This window comes from Myotis brandtii, unplaced genomic scaffold (assembly GCF_000412655.1).
Source record: "Myotis brandtii unplaced genomic scaffold, ASM41265v1 scaffold187, whole genome shotgun sequence".
In the NCBI taxonomy this organism is placed as follows: domain Eukaryota; kingdom Metazoa; phylum Chordata; class Mammalia; order Chiroptera; family Vespertilionidae; genus Myotis; species Myotis brandtii.
The window spans coordinates 4069714-4096672 of NW_005356944.1; positions in this window are offsets into that span (position 1 = coordinate 4069714).

The window sequence follows — 26959 nt, forward strand, 5'->3', positions numbered from 1 at the left end:
TCTGACCTTGCAGTTCTAAGAGGTGCACCCTTGGGCTTTGGTAGCCACAGCAGCCAGCACTCTGACCTGTGCTGGCTGCCCACACACCAGGGTACAGAATTATCTCACATTCCTCCTCTGGTGCTGGGGAAATGTCCTCCCCCCATTTTTAAAAAGTTATTTTTTCCCCTTTCCATGGAGCCGGATGGCCTTGAGTAGGCACTCTAAGGTGCTGAATCACAGTGGGGAGGTTTTTTAGGGGTTTCCAAACTTTAGCACTTTAGAAACATAAATATTTAAAGAAGTCCACCATTTGCCTCATCGATGAAAGCCTCAGAGATGTATTCTTAGATCACTTCTTAAAGATCAGCAGAGCGTAGAGCGCTGACTCATTCCTGCAGTGTCCGCGCTTCTCAGAGCTTCGGTAGGGGGCTCTGATCACACAGTCAACAGAATTGCTGCCTGCTGCAGATATTTTCACTGGGATTGATATCCACATCCAGCCATGTGTTCATAAATCTATCCACCTATTCATCTATCCATCCACCCACCCATCCATCCATCCACCCACCCATTCATCCATCCACCCACCCATCCATCCATCCACCCACCCATTCATCCATCCACCCACCCATCCATCCATCCACCCAGCCATCCATCCATCCATCCATCCATCCAGCCAGCCAGCCAGCCACCCATCCATCCATCCACCCATCCACCCATCCATCCAGCCATCCATCCATCTATCCATCCATCCATCCATCCATTCATCCATCTGTCCATCCACCCATCTATCCAACCATCCATTCATCCATCCATTCATCCATCCATTCATCAACCCACCTATCCACCCATCCACCCATTTGTCTATGTGTACGTTCACGCATCCACTCACCCATTGTCCATCTATTCATCCCCTTGTTCATATTCGCCATCCATCCATCTATCCATCCATCCATCCATCCATTCATCCATCTGTCCATCCACCCATCTATCCAACCATCCATTCATCCATCCATTCATCCATCCATTCATCAACCCACCTATCCACCCATCCACCCATTTGTCTATGTGTACGTTCACGCATCCACTCACCCATTGTCCATCTATTCATCCCCTTGTTCATATTCATCTATCCTTTCAGTTACAATGGTCACTGTGGTCTCACTGGAGAACAAGACCAGCCCTTGCCTCTTTCCCTAGACAGACGCAGGGCACATGGCAGGGCTCACCCCTTCCTTGTCCAATGGATGAACCACACGCGGTCCGAGGTGTGCATGGGTTCTGATGCAGCTAGACGAAGGCCCCATGTCCAGATGCATTTTCTCATAGACAAAGTGGAGCCGTCTCTTTCTCTCCAATCCAGCAAAACAGCACACCTACACAGTGACTCATGAAAGCAAACTCTTTAGGAGCCAGGCGAGACTCTTTTTAAGTCCTGAGCCTGTTTTCATTTTTAATGAGGCCGTTTCCATGAAAACCGGCAGCTCCCGGGCAGGGACTATATGTGCCGGCTCCTCCCACCTGCCAAAGGCGAGGCCCATGCTCCCGGACACTCTCCATCACCCCCTCCCAAGGATGCCATTGCGTCAGGACCAGCTACGTAATCTGTGGGGCCCGTGCCAAAGGGAAGATGCAGGTTCTGCAAAAAAAATTATGAAGAATTTCAAGAGGGCAGCAGTGGAGGATGAAACCCTGGGCCCTGCTTGCTTGTGGGGGACAGACCCCGTGAGCAGCGCTAAGTGAAAGGCGCAGGGTATCTTGCTGGGCCCTGCAGTTTGCTGACCCCTCTTTACAGACCCTCATGGGCAGCCCTGGGCCTGGCTGCCGGCCATTGCCGCGCTCCCCGATGCCTCGTCTCAGGGCTATGCATGCCCCGCCGGCCTGCCTGTGTCTCAGAGAGCGAGGGTGGTCTTCCACACTGTTCACCGCACATGTCCAGGTCTCCACCTGCAAGGACATGGAGGGGCGGGGTACTTCCTGGGCCCTCCTAGGTCGTGGGCTGGGACTAGCCTGGCGCTCCAGTAGTGAACAGAGGTGAGCAGGAGCATTCCTTGGCTGTTTCTGGACTCTACCACCTTCTCATCCCTCTGTCACAGTGCCCGGCAGTGTTTGGGTGGTGGCTGCCCCTTCTGCCCGGACCCTGCGTGACTCCCGTGAGCAGAGCCCCTGCCAAACTGGGTTGAATGTTCGTGGCACAAGCAGGAGATAGAGTGCTGTCTGAAGCCCTGCGAACCGGGGCTTGTTCGTTACTTCAGCAGAACCTGCCCCTCTGACCAACAGCCCTGGTGATGGAAAGTCTGAGGGGCCTATCTGGCCTCACGTGGAAGTCCTTACCTGGGTTTATACCAGCAAGAGACCACATAGCAGTTATGCATGTGTTCATCTGTTCAGAGATACTTAGGGTCTGCTAAGTGTGAGCCCAGAGGCAGTGCTGGGATGTGGCCGAAATCAGGCAGCATGGGCTCTGCCTGATGGTCATCCAGCAGGACGGACACATCTGGAGCCCACATCAAGTGTTGCAGAGTCCACGCATAGTGCCAACCTGTGGCAGACCTGTCACAGGTCCGGGAGGGCTTCTTGTAGGAGGTGCCCCATTCACTCATTTATTCATTCATTCGACAAATACTGAACCTGATCAGAGCTAGGCCTATGCAGCCAATGCAGAGGGATAAGTATGATCAAAACAGCGTATGGCTGTTCTCATGCACCTTGAGGTGCAGAGGAAAAAAGACCTACAGACATGCACAAAACACGAGGGGTGGGGATGTTCTGAAGGAAAGGAAAGCAGGGAAACTGTTGCATTAAAGGAGCAGGACTTGCCCTAACCAGTTTGGCTCAATGGATAGAGCGTCGGCCTACAGACTCAAGGGTCCCAGGTTCAATTCTAGTCAAGGGCATGTACCTTGGTTGTGGGCACATACCCAGTAGGGAGTGTGCAGGAGGCAGCTGATTGATGTTTCTCTCTCATTGATGTTTCTAACTCTCTATCCCTCTCCCTTTCTCTCTGTAAAATAATTAATAAAATATATATATATATTTTAAAAAGGAGCAAGACTCCAGAGGGCACAGTGAGAAAGGTCCCATTCTTTCCCCATTGCAATCAGGGTGTACTGAATCCAGAGCTCACCAGCTCTCACTAATGCACACTAGTTCACACCAACTCTCACCAGCTCACACTAGTTCACACCAATCCACACCAGCTCACACCAGCCACACCTTCTCTCACCAGCTCATACTAGTTCACACCAGTTCACACTGGCTCTCACAGCTCATACCTGCTCTCACCAGCTCTCACAAGTGTGCACTAGTTCACACTGACTCACCAGCTCACACTAGTTTCATACCAGTGAACACTAGTTCACACCTGTTCATACTAGTTCAGCGGTTCTCAACCTGTGGGTCACAACCCCTTTGGGGGTTGAACGACCCTTTCACAGGGGTCGCCTAAGACCATCAGAAAACACATATATAATTACATATTGTTTTTGTGATTAATCACTATGCTTTAATTATGTTCAATTTGTAACAATGAAAATACATCCTGCATATCAGATATTTACATTACGATTCATAACAGTAGCAAAATTACAGTTATGAAGTAGCAACGAAAATAATTTTATGGTTGGGGTGACCACAACATGAAGAACTGTATTAAAGGGTCGTGGCATTAGGAAGGTTGAGAACCACTGTACTAGTTCATACTGACTCTTCCAGCTCACATCAACTTGCACCAGATCATAATGACTCACACCAGCTCACATAGGTTCACAGTAGTTCACACCCATTCACAGAATCAAGTGTGTATACCTCTTCCCGATGCTGCATCAGTGACATCACACTGGTAGCCTGAATTCAGCCGCGGTGGGAATATTTACACTGCGTAATCAGCAAACACTAGAAATCAGGTCAGATTTGTTTGTTTCCAAGAGCCAGCGGACCCGCCCACCACTGTCCGGAGCCGGTTCTCCCTGGCCCCCGGGTAATTCTAGGGCAGGTCCCATGACTTTCTGGTCACTGTCCTAATAAAAGCTTTCCCAGCCGTGTTTACTCACAAAAGCATGAGTTCTCGTTCGGAGAATTAAAACGTCCAGTTCTGGGTGAGATATCATGCGATAACATTTTCTCACTGCCCCCGCCCAACAGCTTCAGGTGTGGCCTCAGCGGGGCAGGGGGGGTTGGAGGGGCGCATGCTGCCCTTGCCCTCATTTCCCTTCCGGGCTTCTCCTCCCGCTCCCCGCCCCACCACCACCACCCTATTCTCCAGCCCTCGGACCCTCCAGGGCGGGGGTGAGGGGATGGGGGCTGGAGGGCCAGAATGTACCTGCTCTGTGGGGTTCTCCCGGCTGGGGTAGGTGTTTGAAACTGGATCTTTTGAGGGTACTTCTGAGGGATATTTAGATCCAGAGGTAATGAAAACATCCCACTTGAACCCCCCGAGCATCTGTAGCTGATAGGAACACACAGGTCTCTTCACTCCTGACCGGCTCCCTCCAAGGCTCACCTCTGGTTCGTAGGAGCTTCTCTGACACCCTTGCCCCATCCGCTCCCCTGCAGGCAGTCCCCTCTCAGCACAGCCCCACCCCACTGCACAGGACTCTCCAGCCAGCCTCTCGCCAGAGACGCTTTTGAAGCGCCAGCCAGACTCTGGCCCACCCTCCCCAACCCCAGGGCCTGAGCCAGGCCCCCTGAGGGGCCTCCTCGATCTCCCCAGCCTCCGGGAGGTCCAGCTGTGGGTCATCAAACTGATGCTGGTCACCTCCTTGGCAAGCGGTGTCTGAGCAGGAGTCATCAGCCTACATCTTAACGAGGCACAGAAACACATTCGTTATCCCTCGTGCACTAAAGGACTTGACGGTTCAAAGAAGCCGACAGCTAGCCTTACTCCAGAATGGGCTTGTTCGTACTGTCACAGCGCAGCCATCGCTAAGGAAATAGCTGGCACCGTTCCTGTGAGCCGAGCCTGGTGCCCAGCGCTTCCTTTACAGACGTGTTCGGTCTCGGCCCCAAGGCGCACCTGTGGGAACTGGTGTTTATTTTTCAGGGAAGTAGCAAGACTCGCCCAAGCTCACACGGCTGCTAAGGGAGAGCAGGATTCGAACCCCGATCTTCCTGCACATCCAGAGTTAGTGCTTATCCTCACTGTGCTGCCATAGAATTATCTAGAAAATAAAAAACATCAACCTGGGAAAAGATTAAGAAAAATGATGGAAATTTCAAGCGTGCAGATCCCACACAGGGCCAAGATTCTGGGATTCGTGGTAAATTTCACGTATCAACTTGCTCGTTGATCCAATGAATATTCACTTGGCCCCACTGTGCACAGAGAACTGTGGTCATTGCAGGGTGCTATTTCAGGCTATATTTTACCCTCTCCCCCCCCCCCCCCTTGTTTTTCTTTTTTAAGCTATGTGTAAATTTCAGTTTTTAGAATAAGAAGGGTTTGTGGGGTGGGTTTTTTTTAGCTCTATCAGAAGAGATTAAACAGAGACAGGAGGGCAAAGAAAGTGTATTTTAAAATAGACCCACAGCTTGGTTCACGTTCTCCCCGGAACTTGTGTCCGTTTAAAGCAGCCTCATTATTTTTAATGCATCCACTTCCTCCCCTGCCTGCCCTCCATTTTTCCCATGTCATCGTCCAGGAACTCCCAGCGGTGCGGTGGGTTAAACGGCGGCCCGTGGCTGGCCGGGGCCCCGGGAGCCCGGCTCTTGCCCAGGAAGGCTCCAGGGACTCGAAGTGAGAGCCCGTGAAATCCTGACCCTGCGCCCTGCCCGCCATTCCTCTGCTTCCACCGCGGTGACATCCGCAGTCAGGAGGAGCGTGTGAACTGAATCTGAAGGAGTATTTTAAATCCCGGCCGCTGTCTCATGAGAGCTGGCTCCCCCCAAAGACGGAACGTCAGGGAAAACAAGGAGACAAACCAAGAGCAGGTCTGCCGCGCTGTGTTCTTACCAACCCAACCTGAGAAAACGCAGCTTTTCCTCAGAACCAGGTCCCCTCCTGCCTCCTTTCACTTCCTGGCCCGCTGACATTTCACTCTGAGGCAGAACTCCCAGAGAGAAACAGGCATCTATCTCCCAGGCTGGTGCGGGGATGGCCTTGGGTGGACCAGAGAGCAGCTTGCCCGCTGGGATGAGTTCAGATCGGGGTCATTCCACCTCTTCGTTAAAGACCCCAGAAGGGTGGGAACTCAGTCTGGCCTCTTCCTTGCTGTATCCCCCAGGACCCAGAAGGACCTGATGCTTAGTAGGTCCTCAGTAAATACAGGGTGTCCCCCCAAAATATATACATACTTTGAATGATTATAAAGTCAGAATTTATTCACATACAGTTCGTTTTCAAAACTTAAATCTATAGAAATGAGTGACTTTTTTTTTTGTCAATGCCTGTTTTCAAACTGATGACCGTTCTGGCCTAGGCACTTCTGATAACTTGAAACAATGGAATCGCAAACATCAAGAATCATTTTGTTCGGTATTTATGTGGCCTCAATCTGTCAACTATTACGGGTTTTGTACCGTAAACTATCTTTTATGTATCCCCATAAAAAAAAAAAAGTCTAGAGGCACTTTAGGATAAATCTTTTTTGTTCAAAGCTTAGTTTAGCTTCACCCATTATTTCAAATTAGTTAAACCTGAAAAGGAGCCTGGCTGGTGTGGCTCAGTGGTTGTGTCTTGACCCATGCACCAAGAGGTCACCGGTTCGATTCCCAGTCAGGGCACATGCCCGGGTTTCTGACTCATCCCCAGTATGTGGCGTGCAGGAAGCAGCCAATGGATGATGTTTCTTTCTCATCCAAATTTCTCTCTCTCTCTTCCTCTCCCTTCCTCTCTCTCTAAAATCAATGAAAAAAATTTTAGAAAAAGAAAAGCCTGAAAATGCGTGAACATTGAGCAATCAGCTGTTGCAGTGTGCATACATTCTTTTGGACACCCTACGGTATATTTGTTGGATGAATGCACGCATGCATGAATAAATGGCCCTACCCATTCTCTACCCAATTCCTTTTTCCAACGTTTGGTGGGGGGCACACTTGGTGGGTGTGGCAGGCAGAATGAGGCCCCCAGAGATGCCCACGCGCTAATCCCTGCCACCTGTGAATGGGGGGCAGGATTGAGGCTGCAGATGGGGGGAGGGCAGCTGATCAGCTGACCTTGACGTGAGGAGATCACCCAGGACGATTTGGGCGGGTCCAGTGGAGCCACAGGGGCCTTAAATGTGGCAGAGGGCTCAGAGTCAGAGACACGAGTGGGAGCAGGGGTCACAGTGAGGCGTCCCTGTCTCTGAAGGTGGAGCAGGGGCCACGAGCCAGGGAATGCAGGTGCCGCTAGGAGCTGGAGGAGGCCAGAATGGGATCTCTCCCGCAGAGCGTCTCTTAGACAGGCAGCCCGCTGGCCATGAGTTTAATGTGCTTGGAGGGGGAACGGGGTCCTGCTGATGCCTTGGTTTTAGCCCATTGCAGACTTCTGGCTTCCAGAGCCATAGACAGTAAATGCACCTTATTTCAAGCCTGTGCGTTTCTAGAATTTGTTACAACAGCCCCCAGAAACACCTGTGACATCAGGAGTTGAGGAGAGGTGTTCGAGGTCCGTCGTCCTGAGGTCTTCCGTGCACCAGGAGGGGGCTGAGCCAGTCCCTCGGGAGCTGACCAGTGTGGGGGCCGGATTCAAGCAGGCCCAGTGGCTTTCTTCACAGCAGGTGTTCCCATTGCTAACACACACCACAAAGGCCCACCAGGAAGAGGCGGAGCGTGGCCCTTCTCAAGTGTGAGGGACCTCAGGACCCTTTGGGAGGGGGCAAGGGCCCCTTTGTTTTCCTCCAGGGCTGAGGTTGGACAGGTACTGAGAGGGGCCTGTCACTGCCCGGGTCAGGGCGCATGGAGGTCGGCCTTTGTTCTGTGCTGGTTTGGGAGCTACGGCCTCACGCCCAGACTGCAAGACGACCATCTGCAAAGACCTCCATTTATTTTAAGAAATGCCAAATATTTAAACCGTCACTAGATGGCTTATAATAATAAAAGGCTCTGTTAATGAACTCACATAGAACTTGACTTCCCAGAGTCTGTATAGGAGTGTGTGTGTGTGTGTGTGTGTGTGTGTGTGTGTGTGTGTGTGTCCCAGGCTGTCTGTGTGATGCCGAGGGGAAGAAGAGGAAGGAAACCGGCCTGCAGTTAAAGTGTGTGCTTTAAGTCTGGGGAGCTCACCACACGGAGACTGAGAGAGAGAATGCAGGAGGTTCAGGGTCACCCGTCCATACTGTCCAGGAATGTCTGGGTTGTAAGTGACAGAGAACCCAGGATCAGCTTCAGGCATAGCTGGGTCCAGGGGCTCATGTTCCCAAAGTTCCATCTTTCTCCATCTCTTGGCTCTGCTGTTCTTTGCACACCTGGCCTCCTCTACCTTGGGCAGCCCCTGTGGACTGAGAGCGCTGGGCCCTCTGGGAGGAGCTCCAAGGTTAGCTCTGGTTGCCCTGATGTGGGTCTGTGACCACCCCTGAATGAGTACCATGCCCTGGGGGGTGCTGAGCTGGGACTGGCCAGAAGCTGACCCCGTGGCTACTCCTGGAACTCAGGGAGAGTCTACTGTCCCTAAACCATGCAGGCCGGGCCGAGGGGGGTCAGTGTGGTTCCTCAAGGAACCAAAGTGCCAACAGCAAAAGTCAGGGAGTGGAAAGAGCAGAGGCGTCTCGAGCAGAGGGCTGGAGAACAGCTCCTCTTCAAGAGCCCCTGCTGGTTCCACCTCAGGACCTTTGCACTTGCTATCCCCTCTGCCCACGACACTTTTTCTCAAGTTATCCACACGGCTCATGCCCTCCCCACATTCAGGTCTCTGTGCAAATGTCCCCTCTCCAGCAAGGTGTCCCCTGACACCTCTAAGTATGACAGCAACACCCCAAATCACACCCCCATCGGACGCTTTCCATGTGCTTTTCCTGCTTCGTTCTTCTCTCAGCCCTCATCACTCAGACAACCACATAGTGAGTGATTTATCATCTGCCCCCCCTCCCACCCCACTAACTCATAAGCCACAAGGAAGTGGGACTCTGTTCCCTCGGCACATGGAAGCAGGCCTCACACTTAGTAGGCCCACCGTTTGCTGAATCAGTAGCAGTTGTCATTTCTGTAACCTGGAAACAAGGATGCAGGCCCGCCGGGTTGTGCTGCTGAGTCCCGACCTGCAGGGGGTGGACGGTGCCCGGAGGTTTGGGTGCAGGTGACCTTCCCAGTCCGGGAGGCTGTGAGTCCTGCTCACCTGCCGTTGAAACGGGTTGAGCTCTGTTGCTGTGCAACCTTGAAGCTCCATTACGAGCACACCCTGCAAACCCATCTCTGGACAAGGCCATTTTGGCATTCGTGTTTCTTAAGTCATCTGAGTCTTGAACTTCTGTGGTTTTCTTTTGTATTTAAAATGGTTAAATACACTCAAAGGTTTTAAGAAAAGGTAGAGAGTTTTTTTAATACATTTTTATTGCTTTCAGAGAGGAAGGGAGAAGGAGAGAGAAGTAGAAACATCAATGAAAGAGAGTCATTGATCGGCTGCTTCTTGCACACCCCACACTGGGGATCAAGCCCGCAACCCGGGCATGTGCCCTCACCAGGAATCGAACCGTGACCTCCTGGTTCATAGGTCGACGCTCAACCACTGAGCCATGCTGGCTGGGCCAAAGAGTTTTTTAATAAATCGTTTCATTGAAAGAGAAGGTACTATACTAACTTTTCGCAGAAGAACTGTGTCAGAATCAGCAAACCCATTTGCTGGAGAGAAACTGGTATGTTTCCAAGTCTGTTGGGTACAAAGACGAGGTGTCTTTAAAGACGGGTCTGCCACATTGAACCCTGATGACATCGGTCACTGACGGGCTGTGCCTGGGGTTCTAGTTTATCTACGGGAGCCTGCTAGGCCCATTCTCCTCCTCCCAGCCATCGCCTCTCTCTCATCACCTCTCTGCGCTAAGCTTAAGGGCAGGTGAGGGTGCCAAGTCCACGAGCGTGAGCGTGAGTGTGCGCCTTGCACAGGTGCATGAAGAGGCTCCGTGTCCCAGGGCAGCTGGAACCCGTCGGGTCGCCCCTCCTGTGTCTTTGCCTTTTTGGAGTTGTTTTGAAAGTTTGCAAAATAGAATAGAATCCAGAATTTATTCACATTGAAAATCTTCAATTGGTGCAGGGACACCATTGTAAGAAACAGGTGGTCATGGGGTATTTCGTTCGTTTCCAACCAGAGGAGCAAGCGCTGAGGGCCCAGCCTCCAGCCCTAAATGTCTCAGCGGCAGGAGCCCTGGTGCCCCCAGCAGCCCCATGGGTACCCGACCAGAGGGCTTGATGCATAGAAGATGGGGTACCTGATTCTGAGAGGGGATCAGTGTGTGGAGCGCCTGAGTGGGGCCCTCCCTCTTCCTTGAAAATCAAAGGTGGCCCCTCCTTTTCCCCCTCTTCCCCTCCCATCCCCACATTCAGAGCCCTAGCTCAACGGGGTCCACTTTCCAAGGCCATGAGCAGGCCTGGACGTGGGGTCAGCCTCCGCAGGAGAGACCACCTGCAGCCACCGGCGGCCCCTTCTGGGCTCAGCACCCAACACCCCTGGTCAGGGTCTCTGAGAGCCAAGAACCCACCCAGTGGCCAGGGCGGGGGGGGGGCATCCTCTGCAGCCACCTCCACCCAGCAAACAGTCCCCACCCCTGGTGCCCGTGGTGTCCAGAGTTTGGGGGCAGGGGAGACAAATGGGCACAGACCTCAAGGTCAGCTGGGCACCGCGGGGCCAGGAGGGAGAGTCGGCTTTCCTGCTCTCCTGACCAATGCAGCATCCAAACCGACATAAATTATTCACCGTGAGAAAAGGAGCACAATTAGGCATTGATTCTGCCCCTCCCCTGGCGTGTGCCCTGTGTGCCGGCCACCAGCGGCCGTGGGCTCACCGCGGGGCAGGGGCTGCCCAGGCGCTCGGCTGAGGACAGACTGGACAAGGGTCACATCGAGAAGGTGAGCAGGGCGCATTCTCCCCAGACCACGCACGGAATGTGCTCGAGTTTCGGCACCAGCAGTGGCGTGGAACACTGGGGCTCCTGCCTCTACTGGGGTGGATTTTTAAAGATGTGGAGCGGGGCCAGGAGAGCAATGGGCTGCTCAGTCAATATTTGCTGAACTGACAGATGCATTGTCCTCGCCTCATCCCAGACCAGGAAGGGGCAGGACACCAGGATCTAGTGGCCACACCTTCCTCTCAGCTCCCAGGGGCCCATGTCAGGCCCTGGTGGGACTCGGATGCTCTGGACACTGATGAGCCGAGGCCGGGGCCCATCGGCTGAGCCTCCTCCCTGTCCCTGTGAGTCTTGGGTGAACTGTGCACCGAGGGGCAGAAGGGCAGGGGGAACGGGGTCCACTTTCCAGCAGCCCAGGGCTGTGCCCCCACAGAGCTGCCTGGCACCTGGCTGGGAGCCGGTGTTTAGGGACAGGTCTGTGTGAGCCTGTGTCCACCTCTGCAGATCTTACCACCCGCGACGGCCGATGGAAGTGAGAACAGCCAGGGGCTGAGCCTATGAAGGGGAGGCTGAGGGGGCAAGTCCTTCTGCCACTTCGGACCTTTTCACTTATTATGACCCTGCTGTGTCAGTGTCCTGGGGCGGCCATAGCCAATGACCAGGAACCGAGGGACTTAAAACAGCAGGAATTGCTTCTGTCGCGGTTCTGGGGGCCAGAGCCCAAAATCAAGGTGTCCCTGGGCCATGCCCTCTCCGGAGGCTCCAGGGAGGGTCCTTGCTGCCCTGTCTGGCTCTGGGGCTCCAGAGGTTCCTGGGCTGTGGCTGTGTCCCTCTAGGGACAGGTCACTTCTCCTCCTCTGGGCCTGCCCTCTGTGTGTCTCCTAGAAGGACACCTGTCGTTAGATTTGGGGCCACTAAATAGCCCAGGATGATCTCATCTCGAGGCCCTCAACTGAATTATATCCCCCAAAGACCCTTATTCCAAATGAGGCCTTCTTCACAAGTTCCAGGGGTTAGGATGCGGCCTATCTTTTGGGGGCCTCCACACCTGCCCCCTCCCCCCAAGAAATGAGGCACAGCCAGCGACTGTTCCTTTTGGGGGTGAAGATAGAAAAGGCTGGGGCCTCAGAGGCCACGGGCCACGTCTCAGGCATGTTTGTGGCCCAGCTGCTAAGTCAGTGATGGGCGCTTTGCTGGCGCTCTGTTCAGTGAGTAGGTGACTGAGCAGGTGAGTGACGTGTGAGGCTCCTCCTCCTCCTCACCTGTCCCTCTTAGTCCCGGCCTTGGTGGGACGGAGGAGGCTCTCAGAAGTCCTGCCCTGGGACTTGGGCTTCGGGGCCTGGAACTCTGGGGAAACGGAGGTGGGGGTTGAGGGGGGGTTGGCTCTGGTAAAATTAACGCGTCAGGGTGGTTAGGGCACTGGGTGAGACATGAGTCCCCAGAGAGAATGTGCAAACGGAGGGTTCAGAGGGCCCTCTCCGGGGACACCGCACTCAGGGCGCCCGCAGTAGATGAGGAGCCACGCTCTCTGACCATGGCCCGGTGGGAAGAGCCAGTCTTTTAGGGTCAGACACGCGTGGGTGAGCCCGCCTCCGCCGCACGTGCGCTGTGGTGCAGCCTCTAGGACAGTGATGGCGAACCTATGACACGCGTGTCAGAGGTGACACGCGAACTCATTTTTTTGGTTGACTTTTCTTTGTTAAATGGCATTTAAATATATAAAATAAATATCAAAAATATAAGTCTTTGTTTTACTATGGTTGCAAATATCAAAAAATTTCTATATGTGACACGGCACCAGAGTTAAGTTAGGGTTTTTCAAAATGCTGACACGCCGAGCTCAAAAGGTTCGCCATCACTGCTCTCGGAGCCTTGTTAACTACGGACAGGCTTGAAGTCAGACCCCGAGCACATTGCCCGCCAGGCAGGACACGGCAGCAGCCCGCATCGGCCGAGCGCTTCCTGGGGCCGGGCTCACGGGAAGGGTGGCTAACTGGACGCCCCGTCAGCCCTGGGTGAGCACTGGCAGAGGGGGAAACTGAGGCGGTTAGGAGCGGTGAAGAAACGCATCCGGGTCACAGAGCCCCTTCCGTGGCAGGGCTCGGGTCCAGAAGGCAGGACACGAGAGGGCTCAGGACCACATTCCACGGAGACTGGGCAGGGCAGTGATGGAGCCCCCGGGAGAGAGAGGGTGACGCCGTGTGACGAGCCGGCTGTGACGCGGCCGCCCTGTGCCCCGTGGCCCCCGAAAGCAGGACGCAGAAGAGCAGGCAAGTTGTAAGGAGCCGCCCGCAAATGTGTAAGGAAACCGAGAAAGACCTTTGTGAGCCGCTGAAGGGGCTGTGTGGGTGGAAACGTCCCAGGAGCCGGGTGGGGCCTGCTTGGGGGTGCGGGGGTGCGGGCTGCGGACATGTTCGCACCAGGTACGCGGGAGCAGAAGGCGGAGTCCAGGCTGCTCTGCCCACTTCCTGCTTCTTTACATGATGCGGAAGCTTACGTGGTCCCCTCTGGAGCAGTTGACGGGTTTTCCTTTTATTTATTCAAGTGTCAGCATGCAAAATGCAAGGGTGGCACACACAGTAGCTGGTTGTCTCCTGACATCCACCCACGACTCCATCTCCGGGAACCTTTATCAGTGGGTGCAGCTCGGGGCCTCTGTGTTCCGGAGAGCTGAACAGATCCTATCTGGGCAGATCCCACCTGGGCAGATCCCACCTGGGCAGACCCTACCTAAGCATCTCGACAAAGCAGCTCAAACACAATGTGGCGTGTTCTTATTTCGGCTTTTTCGGGGATATGGCAGTTTACCAGGAGACCACTGGGGACCCTGTGGGAAGTGACTGACTCCAGGTCCCCTGGTGAGAAGGGACCCAAAGGAGCCTGCAGCATCTGGTTGGGCCACATGGCAAAGAAGGGCTCACAGCCCGCGGATGGGCCAGAGAGTCACAGGGGCATCATTGGCCAGAGATGAGCCACCAAACATCAAAAAGAAAAATGATATTATGCGGTGTCCTGGAACAGAAAAAGGACATTAGGTGACAACTAAGAAAATCTGAATGAAGTACAGACTTCAATAATAATATATCGATATCGGTTCATTAAGTGTAACCAATGCATCATATAATGTAAGATGTTAGTAATGGGAAATTGGGTGCCAGGGGTATGGGAACTCTCTCTGTCCTCTCCTCAGTTTTCCTATCAAGCTAAAACTATTCTAAAACACACACAAAAACTAATTAATTCTAGGGGGAAATCAGAATAATGGCCACAATTGATTGAAATACATCAAAGATGTAAGAATCTGTCCTGGCTGGTGTGGCTCAGTTGGTTGAGCATCATCCCATGCACTAATAGGTTGCGGGTTCGATTCCCAGTCAGGCCACATGCCCGGGTTACAGACCTGATCCCCAGTTGGGAGCGGGGGGTGCAGTAGGCAGTTTGTCAATGTTGCATTCTCACATTGATGTTTCTCTCTCTCTAAAATAAAAAAAAACATATTTTAAAGAAGACAAAGTAACATCACTTTATGATTTCTAAAGGACAGGATATCCTAGGCACTTGAAAAGTTATTTTTAAAAAAAAAGAATCTTTGAATGATCAGAGAGAAAGCTAACATGCATGAGGACAAGACTTGATAGAGTGCGAGGAAGATAGAAAAACAGGAAAAATTTTCTCTGCAGCGGGGGTAGAGGGAAAAAGACCGGACTCCGTGAAGAGTAACTTCTGTTTGCTTTTCGGTTCTCTGAAGACTTTCTTCGCAACTGAGAACAAAGGCCAAAGACAAAAATGTTTGCACAATTTTGAATTATAATGACCTTTTCTCAGCATTCGGCATTCCCAACGACACTCTTTAAAATAATTTTGATGATCACGTATAAGATCATCATTTCAAAAAAGACCCAGAAGAAAACTCAGGAAGGAAGGACTTGGCCTACGGGAGCAGTGCCCCAGGTGTAAAGACGGGGACCTGCCTTCTTACCTGCTGTGGTCGAATGCATGGGGGGAATGGAATTTCCCCTGGAGTCATCGGGATTTTAAAAGTGCTGCTTTCACAGGCCGTTTCTGGCTGGCCTGACACTTTTTGACACAAATTGTATCTTTGTGAAATGGATGTTTTAAATAATAGCCAACACCAGGTCCCAGACACAATCCAGCTCAGCATTCAGCCAGAAAACCTCCCTTGTGAAAGTTACACGGAATCGAAGTCTCCAAATGAAAAATAAAATCACTTTTCCAAATATTTTGGTGAAAATAGAAACTTTCCGTTTTATGAGATATTATTTTTGTCTCCCATCTGTACGCAAAGTAAAACAAAATAGTAAGGCTTAATTCCATTTTATTTCAACTGTTTAGCTTTGCCCCTGAACTTTCAGCTAAACATTTACCCAATGGGTGAACTGGGTGGATTTGAATTTATGAAGCATAGTAAACATTTTCCTATTTAATAAGCTATCCCGTTTCTCTAAACTGTATCAATTTATTAGATGTTTTAGCTGCTTTTAAGGTTGAACAAAGTTTAAGGTTCATGCGGAATATTTTTCTAAAGATTAGTTGATATTCTTTTCTTTCCCATCTTGCTTCAAACACGGTTATAGAAGCCATCTCTGCTTGTGTTTAATCAAGATTTTGAGGTTAGGCAATGAGTGGGGTGTGGTTTATTGATTAGATGTAAGCTGGGACGTCAGGAAATCCAAGATACGAAATAAACGTTGTCTTTGGTTTTTGTTCTCATTCGCTCTCCCTCCCTCTCCTTCCCTCTCTCCCTCCCAATGTCCCCCTTCCTTTCTGTCCCCCCTCTCCTCTGTCCCCCCCCCTTCCCTCTCTCTGTCCCCGGGGGTGGGCTCAGAGGGGCACGCAGTTGCCTCTCCAGCCACTAGGTGTTGTGCGGTGCATGCCAGAGACCTCGGACTTGGCAGTTGGTTCCTGCCCATCAGGAAATGATCTACCTGGGGCCTCGCTGCCTCACCAGAAAGTGGACTGACAGGATTCTGGGCACTGGGTTTCCAGCGGAAACAGGTTCTTCTTGAATGGCAGGCTGTGCCTTGTTTCTCTGGGCTTGTACGTGCCTTGCGCACACCTGGCATACGCTTCCCGGACCAGCAGGATGTGTTTCTTCCTGAGCCACGGCTGTTTTCCCAGCAGTCGCCACCGGTGACGGCCTCTCATTGATTTGGGGTGGCTTATGTGGGGAGCTGGCTGCGACACCTGGGAGGTGAAAATCCAAGTCCAGCAAGGTGCCAAAAGCCCAGCTCAGCAGAGTGAGCCATGACTGGCGTGAAATAAGATCAGGGACCTCAGCCCCCGCCCCCCTGCCTACACTTTCCACTGCTTCCCGCTTGCCCAGCAGGGCAGCAGGCATCCCAGGGTACGTTCCATTCCTGGCCTGGTACTCGGGCTCTGCGGTTTCAAGCCCTGAATCGGCTCTTTACAGCTGGGTGACCTTGGCCAAGTTACTTTGTCTCTCTGTGCCTCAGTTTCCTCATCTGTCAAATGGGACTAAGAGTCCCTGCCTAGAGATTTTCTCGACGATGACCAAAACATTGGGTATAAAGTGTAATGCCAGTCCTATAGTCGGTACTGAGCAAACGGTAGTTGGTTCATTCACTGAGCCCTACAATGTTCCAGGTACTGTTATGGGCACTGGAGGTGGATTTTATAGATATCACTCTTGAATTAACCTCACTAGACAAATGCTAAAAGGTAGTGGGAGGGATAACTATTCCAGGGAGGGAGGGAGTTAGTGAACGAATGAATGAATGAATGAGCAATATGTCCATCTGGTCTTCTGCAAATATGCAGCTCTCTCTATTTTAAACAACCGATAGGGCACCTGGGCTATTTCAGGAGAGATCCCTCCATCCCTGCAGAGGACACACTGCATTCTGGGAAAATCACTTGGATGTTACCTGGAGATTTTCCTCCTGGCCCCGGTCCCGTAACGTGGAAACAGCAGTAACCTGCTTGGGGTACGAGTTACATAATGCAAAAGCCAGCCTAACCCTCGGGTCCGGGCAGCTGTGATAACACAGCCCTTTTTGTACCTGCGACAGGTGGGGTCTGAATGGCGTGACTGTTGACATAGAAGTGCTGGAAGCACAGGCCGAGGGAGGGAGCCGAGGGCCGGCAACTGCCCAGAGTGGGGGCAGCTCCCAGTTTAGCGGCAGGCCACCCCCTTACTCTGAATTCAGAACCGGGTTCTGCTTGGCCCTCACACGGAGCCCCCTTCCTCTGGTCCCTGGTCAGCCCCAAGGCAGTCCTGTGCCTCCTCCTTCCAGAACCTTCTCCAACCCTTGCCACCCCCAGTGCTTCTCCCCGCGCCCTCCTCCTGCAAGGTTCCTGGTGCCCACGTCTGCACCTTGTCTGGGAACTGCTGCCCCACCAGTGGGCCCGAGTCTCTCCTGACGACTTTAAAGCTCCTTGGGGCGGTGGGAGGCGGGAGTGGGGGGGAACCACACTCTCCACCTTCTCCACTTTCCTTTTTTCTTTTTCGGGAACGTTGAGAACAGTGCACCTGCGGGGGCCCCACAGATGATTAGTGCTTAAATCAATACTTGCCTGAGGCTCTCGGTCTGTCTCCCCTTGGGGATGGTCACTTTAGAAAGGCAGAGGGGACGTGGACCTGGGTTCGAATTCTGCTCCACTGTCACCAGCTGTGTGGCCTTAGGCAAGTCCTTTCACATCTCCGACCTCAGTCTCCTCAGCTGTAAAATGGGGATATGCACGGGGTGAGGGGGAAGCAGGGCGCGCATGTCTTGAGAGTTCCTAGGAGGATAGAGAGGTCATACCTGGCTGGTGACCGACACAGTGTTAACTGGACTCTGTGCTCCAAGAACCCACCATCGCCTTCTGCATGTTATTATCTTGAGGGAACATTTGTTACCGAAGCAAAGCAGACAGTTGTAAACGTGCACAGACCCAGAGCTCATCGTTGATGAGTTTGTACAAAGCGGATTCATCTGATACGTACCACACAGATCAGCTGAGCGTATCGTCAGCTCCCCGAAGCCCCTTTGGGATGCCCCCCTCCTCACCTCCCCATCCATCCCCATGCATTCAACTCGCCTGCCTTGCAACTCAGCGGAACCTGCTTTTGCTCCACGTTGTGTCTGTGAGATGAGCCCATGTTGTGGAACAGAACAGCGCCTCACGGCCATAGTTCTGGAGCGTTCCATCCAGTGAGGTCACCCAGTTCTGCCCGAGGGCACCTGCATTGGTTCCAGCAGGGGAGGGGGGCAGGGAATAATGCTGGTACTGAATATTCCAGGGGATAATGCTGGTACTGAATATTCCAGGGAATAATGCTGGTACTGAATATTCCAGGGAATAATGCTGGTACTGAATATGTACTGAATATTCCAGGGGATAATGCTGGTACTGAATATTCCAGGGGATAATGCTGGTACTGAATATTCCAGGGAATAATGCTGGTACTGAATATTCCAGGGAATAATGCTGGTACTGAATATTCCAGGGAATAATGCTGGTACTGAATATTCCAGGGAATAATGCTGGTACTGAATATTCCAGGGAATAATGCTGGTACTGAATATTCCAGGGAATAATGCTGGTACTGAATATTCCAGGGAATAATGCTGGTACTGAATATTCCAGGGAATAATGCTGGTACTGAATATTCCAGGGAATAATGCTGGTACTGAATATTCCAGGGAATAATGCTGGTACTGAATATTCCAGGGAATAATGCTGGTACTGAACGTCCGCACACCTGCCACTGGCTTCCCACCGAGGAGGGCACTTGGTCCCGGACACGCTGATGTCCGGCTTCAGTCCTGACTGCCAGATTCCCAACGTTGTTGTGATCATTGAAACTTGTGTCCGTGGCGTGGGGATGTCCAGGAACCCACGCCCTCCCCACACGTGGAATTACAGGTTTGGGATTCCCCGCTTCGTTTCGCTTGGCGCTGAGCGGATCTGAGTGTCCCCTGGGCTCTCCCTGAGTTTGTCACGTGCTCTGAGCGCCGAGGGTGGTGGTCGCCACGACCCGTGCACACGGCCATTCGGGGAGCCTCTTTGGGGAAGTGCTGGACAAGCACCTTCTAAGGTTGGTTTTTGAAAAAAAAAATAATAAAATTGGGTTTTGTCCCTTTTTGTTCCTTTGTAAGAGTGTATATATATATATTTGGATGCAAATCCTTGGAGCTATGTGTATCGCAGTGGCCTTCTCCCGCTCCGTGACTTGCCTACACACTTACTTAGTGATGTGTTTTGATCAACACAAGTTCTGAACTTGAATGGGTCAATGTGTGAATCTCTTCCTTTGTGGCCAGTGTTTCCTGTGTCCTGTTCAGGAGGTCGCGGGGCGCGTCTCCTCTGGTATCTTCCAGAAGTTTTGCTGTTTGACTTTCCCTGTGTGGAATGGGCCTGGTGTATGCTGTGAGACAGGAGGTCAAGGTTCACCTTTCCCCCACGGGGTCCACACATTTGCTGATTCCGAAGACGAACCCACCCCCCAGGGTGGACTCTGCCGTCAATCAAATAACAGAAGACGGTAGGTCTGCCTCTGGTCCCGCGCCTGCAGGCCCCTCCCTGGGCCACCCTCTCGAGGGCAGAGCGTGGCACGCTGTGTAGGCCCGTGGTTACCTGGGGAGTTCTGTCTATGGGCTGTGGTCAGAGCAGGGATGTGCAGGCTCCTCGTGGGGCCAGATGGTGCTGGGGTGGCAAGAATGGGGGTCCGGCACCACCTGCCCCTCCCCCTAGCCTCGGGCACAGATCTCCAAGGAGTGTGTGACCTCTAACTTTGAACCTTACCTTCTCTGTCGTATGAAGGTATATTTCTCAAAACAGGAAGATAGAAAATATTTTGTTGTATCGTGCTTGTTAGTTTGGTTTATAACTTTAGTATTAGATACAGGGCACATGGTGTGCTCTTGTTAGAGGCAGGCTTGTCTCAATAGAGTTTATCAATATTATGAGATTAAAAAAAAAAAACCACTAGATTTTCATTTTGTTGATGCCTCCATGATTCATATGTTCTCTAAATCACTGGCACCCATGTTTTTAAAAAGTCATTTGCTTCCTTCTACTTTGGGTTTGATTTTCTATTGCTTTTTTCCTTGCTTTTTGGCATGAGCCCTTGGAGAAGTGAGTTTCAGCCTTTTTTCTTTTTGGTAAGTGCATCTAATTCTCTACCATTATCTTCAAGCACAGATTTGACTGCATTGATAATAATACACTATAATGTGATATGGTGATAGCATATCTTTATTACATGCAGTTCAAAGTAACTTCAAATATTCATAGTGATTTCTTCTTACATCTAAAGATGAAAGAAGAGTTGCATTTAGTTTCCAAGTATTTGGGGATTTTTATCTTTGTCTTTTGGTCTTTGTTTCCCGTGTTGTCAGAGGACAGAGTCCAGTCCCAGAAATGTGTTGGGACAGGTTTTACAGCCCGAGATGGGCCCTCAGAGTAAATGGTATGCGTGCACCTGAGAAGATTCCTTAGGTTGATTTCTTTTGCCTGAAATTCTACCATTTACTAAAAGGGTTTTGTTAGTTTTTAACAGTTAACATTCACAATTATGATGATTTGTTTATTTTAGTTCTGTCCACGTTTGCTTCATGCTTTTTGAGATAAATATAATTTAGAATTATGTCTTTCTGTTGAATTGATGTACCATTATAAAACATTCCTTTTTATCTCTGGGAAATGTCATCCTTTGAAATCTACCTGATTTGATGTTAGTATAGCTACACCAGATTTCTTTTTCTTGTTTTTGCCTGGTGTACATTTCTCCCATCTCCAACCCCACCTCATTCTGAGTCTTTATATTAAAGTGTGTCTTCTGCAAATAGTATAGAGTTGAAGTTTTTTAAAAAATCTAGTCTGATACCTGTCATTTCATTGGAGTATTTAGCACATTTATATTTAACATAATTATTTTTATATAGCTGGGTTTATACCCACCATCTTACTCTTTGTTTCTATTTGCCTCGTTTGTGTTTTGGGCATTCTTAACTTCTTTTCCATTAATCAAATGTTCTTACTCCAATTTCTCTTCTATTTTCTGGTTAGTTATACATTCCTTTATTATTCTATTCCAATGCATCCCTGGTTTTTCAGAGTATGTCTTAAAATAGTGCTTTTGCCACTCACTTTTGGTATATTTTAACCCCCACAAGGTATTGCTATTGCTATTCTAAATAATCAATGGTCATTTGGATTTGCCTGCATAGTTACCCTTTCATTTTTGAAAAATACTTTCTCTAGGTATAGAATCCTAAATTGGCCGTTGTTTTCTCTCAGAAATTTAAAGAGGCCATTCTGTTGTCTTTAGCTTCCATTGTTTCTGTGGAAATGTCAACATGATTGTTGATCTTTTGAAAATAGTGTATTTTGCCCATCCCCCACCCCCGTTGCTTTTAAGGTTCTTTTTCCTTGTCTTCCATTTTCACCAGTTTCATTGTAGTGCTCCTACCTGTGGTTTTCTTTGTATATGGCCTCTTGAATTTACACAGCTCCTCATAGCCAAAATTAAACGTGGCCTGGTATATTTCACCGGTTTTGGACAATTCTTGATCAGACTCTTTTCAAATATTGCTTCTGACCTTTTTCTCTCTCCTCTTTCTCTGGAACTCCCACAACACATAAGTTATGCATATTCAAAATTGTATGTCTCAATCTTTTCTGTTTTATGTACTTTTATTTTTCTCTCTGTGCTTCAAATAGAATATTTTCTACTAAACTATGTTCCAATTTACTGATCCCCTCCATGCTAATCTGCTCTTCTACCCATCTTTTGAATTCTCATTTTTTACTTTAGAATTTTTATTCAATATTATTTGTAGGCTTCAGTTCTCTGGTGAAATGCTCTATCTTTTCATTTGTTTTCTCCTACATATGAATGTAGGTGTCCAATAACCTCCAATATCTGGATCTGCTGTTGGTCTGTTTCTATTGTTGTTTGTTTTGCTTGGTTTTTCATTGTTGGACCCTCCTTCCCGGTACTCCTGGTAATTTTTCACTGACTCTTGGATATCGTGTGTGAAAAATGGGGGTGGAGGGTAGGATTCTGGATGGCGTTCGCTTTCCCCAGAGAGGACTTTGGTTTCTTTGGCAGGCAGACTACGGACGGATCAGCTTGCTTCTATCAGGTATAGAGATGATTTGAGTCTAGACTTCAGGATTTGGGGGGCACTGGTCTCTTTCTGAAATGTAGCTTTCGGGTTCTGAATTTAAAGCTGGTGGACTTACCAGGACCCCCACCTCCTTGCTGGATCCTCAACTCCAATTCTCGCTTCCCTAGCATCAAGAGACTGCGGAAATCAACTGAGCAGAATGTTGAGCTCATATTTCTGTGGTTCCTCTCTCTCTGGGATCTTAGCCCTTGAGTCCTGTCTGCCCTGGCTGTCCTCCGGGCCCTTCCCACGCCTCGGTTTTTCTGTTGTTTTTATGCAGCTTCTCTAGTTCTTAACAGAAAGAGCACCTTACACAGTCGCTGTTCTGTGCAGCTGGAAGCAGAGCTCCCAGTATGGGTCCTACCAGCTGCCTCCTGCAGGCTCGCTCATGCCTCGGAGGGGTGGACACAGAGTATGGCTGTGAGAGTTGGAACTTCAGACCAACAGCGGAGGGAAGGCTGGCTCTGGGGGTGTCGTGTAGGGCAGGGTCCCTACCTCTGCTGCTTCCAACTGCATGACCTTGAGTAAGCCACCGTAACTGTCAGGGCCTGAGGGTTCATGCTCTGCAAAGCGGGTCTAATGCCTGTGCCGTGTACTTCATAGGCCTCGTGTGAGGTGAACCACTGGGGCGCGGCCACAGCTACTCAGAGAACAGAGGAGTAAGTGACTTTCTTTCTAATAAAGACGATGCAGTGGGCCCCACATATAGGGATGGAGTCGGGACAAGAGCCTTTTGCTATGTGTACTGTAGTAGTATCACATCCCTGACAGACATTTGCAAAACGTGTATAAAAGGTGGGTGTGTGCCCCAGGGAACCTTCCCCGGGGGCCCCACTTCTGGAAGACCCCAAAGACCTTCTCCTAATGAGCTGAATCGCGCCCACCAGGCACGAGCAGAAGGGCTGAGAATAACGCGGCAGGTGTGGCGTGTTCTGAAAGGGCAGGTGGAGCGCGGTGGGCGGAGGTTCCAGAAGTTACCTCCTCTCTGGGGCCTTGCCCAGTGTCCCCTCCTGGGCGCTTCCACAGAAATATGAGCTCAACCCCTGCCCGTCTCACTGAGGGCTTACTGGTCCCCTGTGGGCAAGCCTGTCCTCCTGTGCGCCTGAACGAGGCAGGTCCCTGGCTGAGGGGCAGGACCATTCACTAGGAAAGCGATCCCAGCTCCTGGGCCCCGATCCCCTGGTCCCACCAGGACCAGCCCAGCTCCCCTGTGGCCTGCTGGCCAGTGGCCTCACAGCAAAGGCGGCCATTTCGGCTGAGGGATTCCTGCCTTTCTTACAGATCAGACTAAGTGTCTGTTAATGCGAGTCTCACCACGCGGGCGTTGCCCTGTGCGGGGGAAGCCCAGCCGTCCCCAGTCTCGCCCACTGTTGTGTCGGTGTCTCCTTACGCCATTCACCTTACGATAAGGAAAGTGCCGCTCACCTGAGCGCCTCTGCGAGTCTCTGAAGAACCGGCACCGCGCCCCACCCGCCCAGCCTTCAGAACCCCATTGTTCTGGAGAAACACAACCCAGTCGTATCAAGTCTTTCTCTCCCCCTCTTTCTGTCATTTTCAAATAAATCAAAATCAGGCCACCACCAGCACCACGATAGGACACTGAGGGTCCCGAGCCGGCCCCTGGGGCAGTGATGGCGAACCTTTTGAGCTCGGCGTGTCAGCATTTTGAAAAACCCTAACTTAACTCTGGTGTCACATAGAGAAATTTTTTGATATTTGCAACCATAGTAAAACAAAGACTTATATTTTTGATATTTATTTTATATATTTAAATGCCATTTAACAAAGAAAAATCAACCAAAAAAATGAGTTCACGTGTCACCTCTGACACGCGTGTCATAGGTTCGCCATCACTGAATTATACCCTAGTGGTCTACTCTATAGAAATAAGGGGTAAGTTTATAGTGATGAATGTCTACACTAAAAAAGAAATATCCCTGCCAGAACCGGTTTGGCTCAGTGGATAGAGCGTCGGCCTGTGGACTGAAGGGTCCCAGGTTCGATTCCGCCCAGCTTCTTTGATTCCTCTTTCTTCTTTATCTGGAAAGAGGTCTCCATGCTTTGGAGTGGACTGGAGGATGCGGGCGTGCAGCCTGCTGGCGCCACTGTCCCAGCCGCAGGTGGTTTGTGATGGGTGCAGTGCAGAGGGTTCTCGTGCCGGGCGGCGCCTTTGTGGCTTGTAGAGGGAAGGGCATGAACTATCAGGCGGGTCCTTCCTGCTGCTGTCAGGGCTACACATAGCATGAGCTGGAGGCCCAGCCATAGCCATAGGTCTGGGCCCCAGGTGGGGGTCTCGCCGCTGGTGCCTGCGGAGCTGGGGCAACGTGACCCTCAGCCTCCGCTCTCGCACTCGGGACCCGTCTATCAGGAGGAGCCCATGCCTCACCTTCGCCCCCACCCCAGCCGGTCGTCTGGCCTCAGCCCCACGGGTGACCAGGAAAACTTCTCCCAAGCCCAGATGCTTATCTGAGAAACAGCTTTCTCAGTCCCCAAGTGGCCCTCTGTTGCCCTTCACCATTTCCCCCCTGTGTTCTTGGCCCTATTTTTGCTCTGGGTTTTTCAGATGGACACCCTGGACTGGGGGGTGAGCTTTGAAATTGCCCCCAGGGGTCCGCCAGATGCTGACCCCCACCTGTCCCCACTCTGGTTGTGTTGGCCTCCAAAGTCAAGTCACTGGGCAGTCCAGGCCAAACCAGCAGGAAATGAAGGTTTTCCTTGTCCCCCTTTCCCTAAACCACTTCCTTCTTCCCTTTCCCATATCTGTGGGAAGTTCCCTGTCTCCACTTCCCCCATCTCAGATGTCCGTGGGCCTGATGCTGGTTGCCTTGTTTACCTATCAAAATAATTTGGAAGAAGAAAACCACTTACACCTTAGTAAGAATTAGATCAATAGTTTGCCTTTTCCCAGGATATTTGTTCTCTGTGTCAATGAAGAGCTTAGGGCCACAGTCCCGACACTGAGGCAGTTACAGGAGGAGTGAAGGCTGGAGGGGGAGGCTGATCTTGGAGGTCCTCTCAAAGCCCAGGCACTCACACACACAAGTTGCCAACCCCAAGATCTCGCTTAGTTGGCATACTGTCCATGTTTTGGAGCAAAGGGCTTTAAAAATGGTTGAGAGTGATTTGTGGCATCACCAAGGACAGAGAGCTGGGGCTGCTGGGCTGAGCGGGGAGGAGGTGCCGGGAGCCATAAGATTCTGCGGGCTCTAAATCTTTGATGTTTTACTTCTTGAGTCATTCTGGGTAAAGCATAGAAGCAGGGCCGATGTTGTAAAACAGATAAATTCCCTTTGAGATAAGCAGAGCTGCCCGGAGACAACCAGCTGCCACCCCTTCCCCCCGGCAGTGAGGTCTCTGTCACAGGGGTTGGAATCTCTTGGGGTCATTGGTCATTACAGGAGGCCCTGCACGTTGACAGGGGTTGTGCCAGGTCAGGCATGCAGGGCCCTTGCTAAGATACACATCCTGGGCCCCACCCCACATCCATAGCCTGCTGTCCTGAATCGCCTCCCCCGTAGCAGTCATGGCCTCTGATATTCCTGTTTACCTGTGTGTTCTCTGTCTGCCTTCCCCACGGAAGGTAAGCCCCATGGGAACAGGGACTTGTCCCCAGTTTTCCCTCCAGGTCTCAGTGCCTGCTCTGTGCCTGGCACTCGGGGGTGCTCAGTGAATGAGTGAATGAATGAATGTCCACTGTCTGAACGAATGAGTGGCTGAAAGGCCTGGTGTGGGAGGCGCCGACCCAGGTGCCTATGCTCCTGTTCAGCCCCCTCTGCCTCTGGGGTAATCCTATATAATAAAAGGGTAATATGCAAATCGACCGAATGGCGGAACGACCGGTCGCTATGACGCACACTGACCACCGGGGGCAGATGCTCAATGCAGGAGCTGCCCCCTGGTGGTCAGTGTGCACCCACAGGGGGAGCACCACTCAGCCAGAAGCCAGGCTCACAGCCGGCGAGCACAATGGCAGTGGCGGGAGCCTCTCCCACCTCTGTGGCAGCGCTAAGGATGTCCAACTGCCAGCAGTCAGACATCCCCTGAGGGCTCCCGGACTGCAAGAAGGTGGAGGCCGGGCTGAGGGACCCCCCACCACCCTGACCCCTGAGTGCACAAATTTTGTGCACCGGGCCTCTAGTTGTGGTAATAAACAGCTATGACAAGCAGACGGCCAGATGCTGAGCTTCTCAGTGGTGACCCCTGTGTTACATGCCAGACCCATGCATCCCAACAGCCTGTCTATAACTGGGACCAACGAGGAAACAGGGGTCGCAGATCCTACATACAGAGTGGGTTCTCTGGAAAGTTCTATTCCAATAGATAGAACTTAAAGTCCTCTGGGACAGTCTCTTCCACATCCATCTATGGAGCAGCTGCTGTGTCAGGGCCAAAGGCAGGTTGCATCTTCCCCTCCTCGGTGATTGGAAGGGTCAGGGGCCAGGACAGCCGACCTTGGCTTTCCCCTGGTAATGGCACAGAAGACTTCTCTCCCAAGGAGTTTTAAATTCCCTCAGGGCCTGGCTGGCATGGCTCAGTGGTTGAGCATCGACCTATGAACCAGGAGGTCACGGTTCAATTCCTGGTCAGGGCACATGCCCGGGTTGTGGGCTCGATCCCCAGTGTGGGGCATGCAAGAGGCAGCCGATCAGGGGTTCTCTCTCATCATTGATGTTTCTCTCTCTCTCTCTCTCTCTCCCTCTCTCTCTCTCCCTCCCTCCCTCCCTCTCCCTTCCTCTCTGAAATAAATAAAAATATATTTAAGAATAAATAAAATGCCCCAGGTGCAGAGGTGCAGGGGTGCGAGCCGGCCTGTCGCTGTGACATCCACTGCACAGCAGACCAGAGGTCCCCACAAGCCCCCGGGCA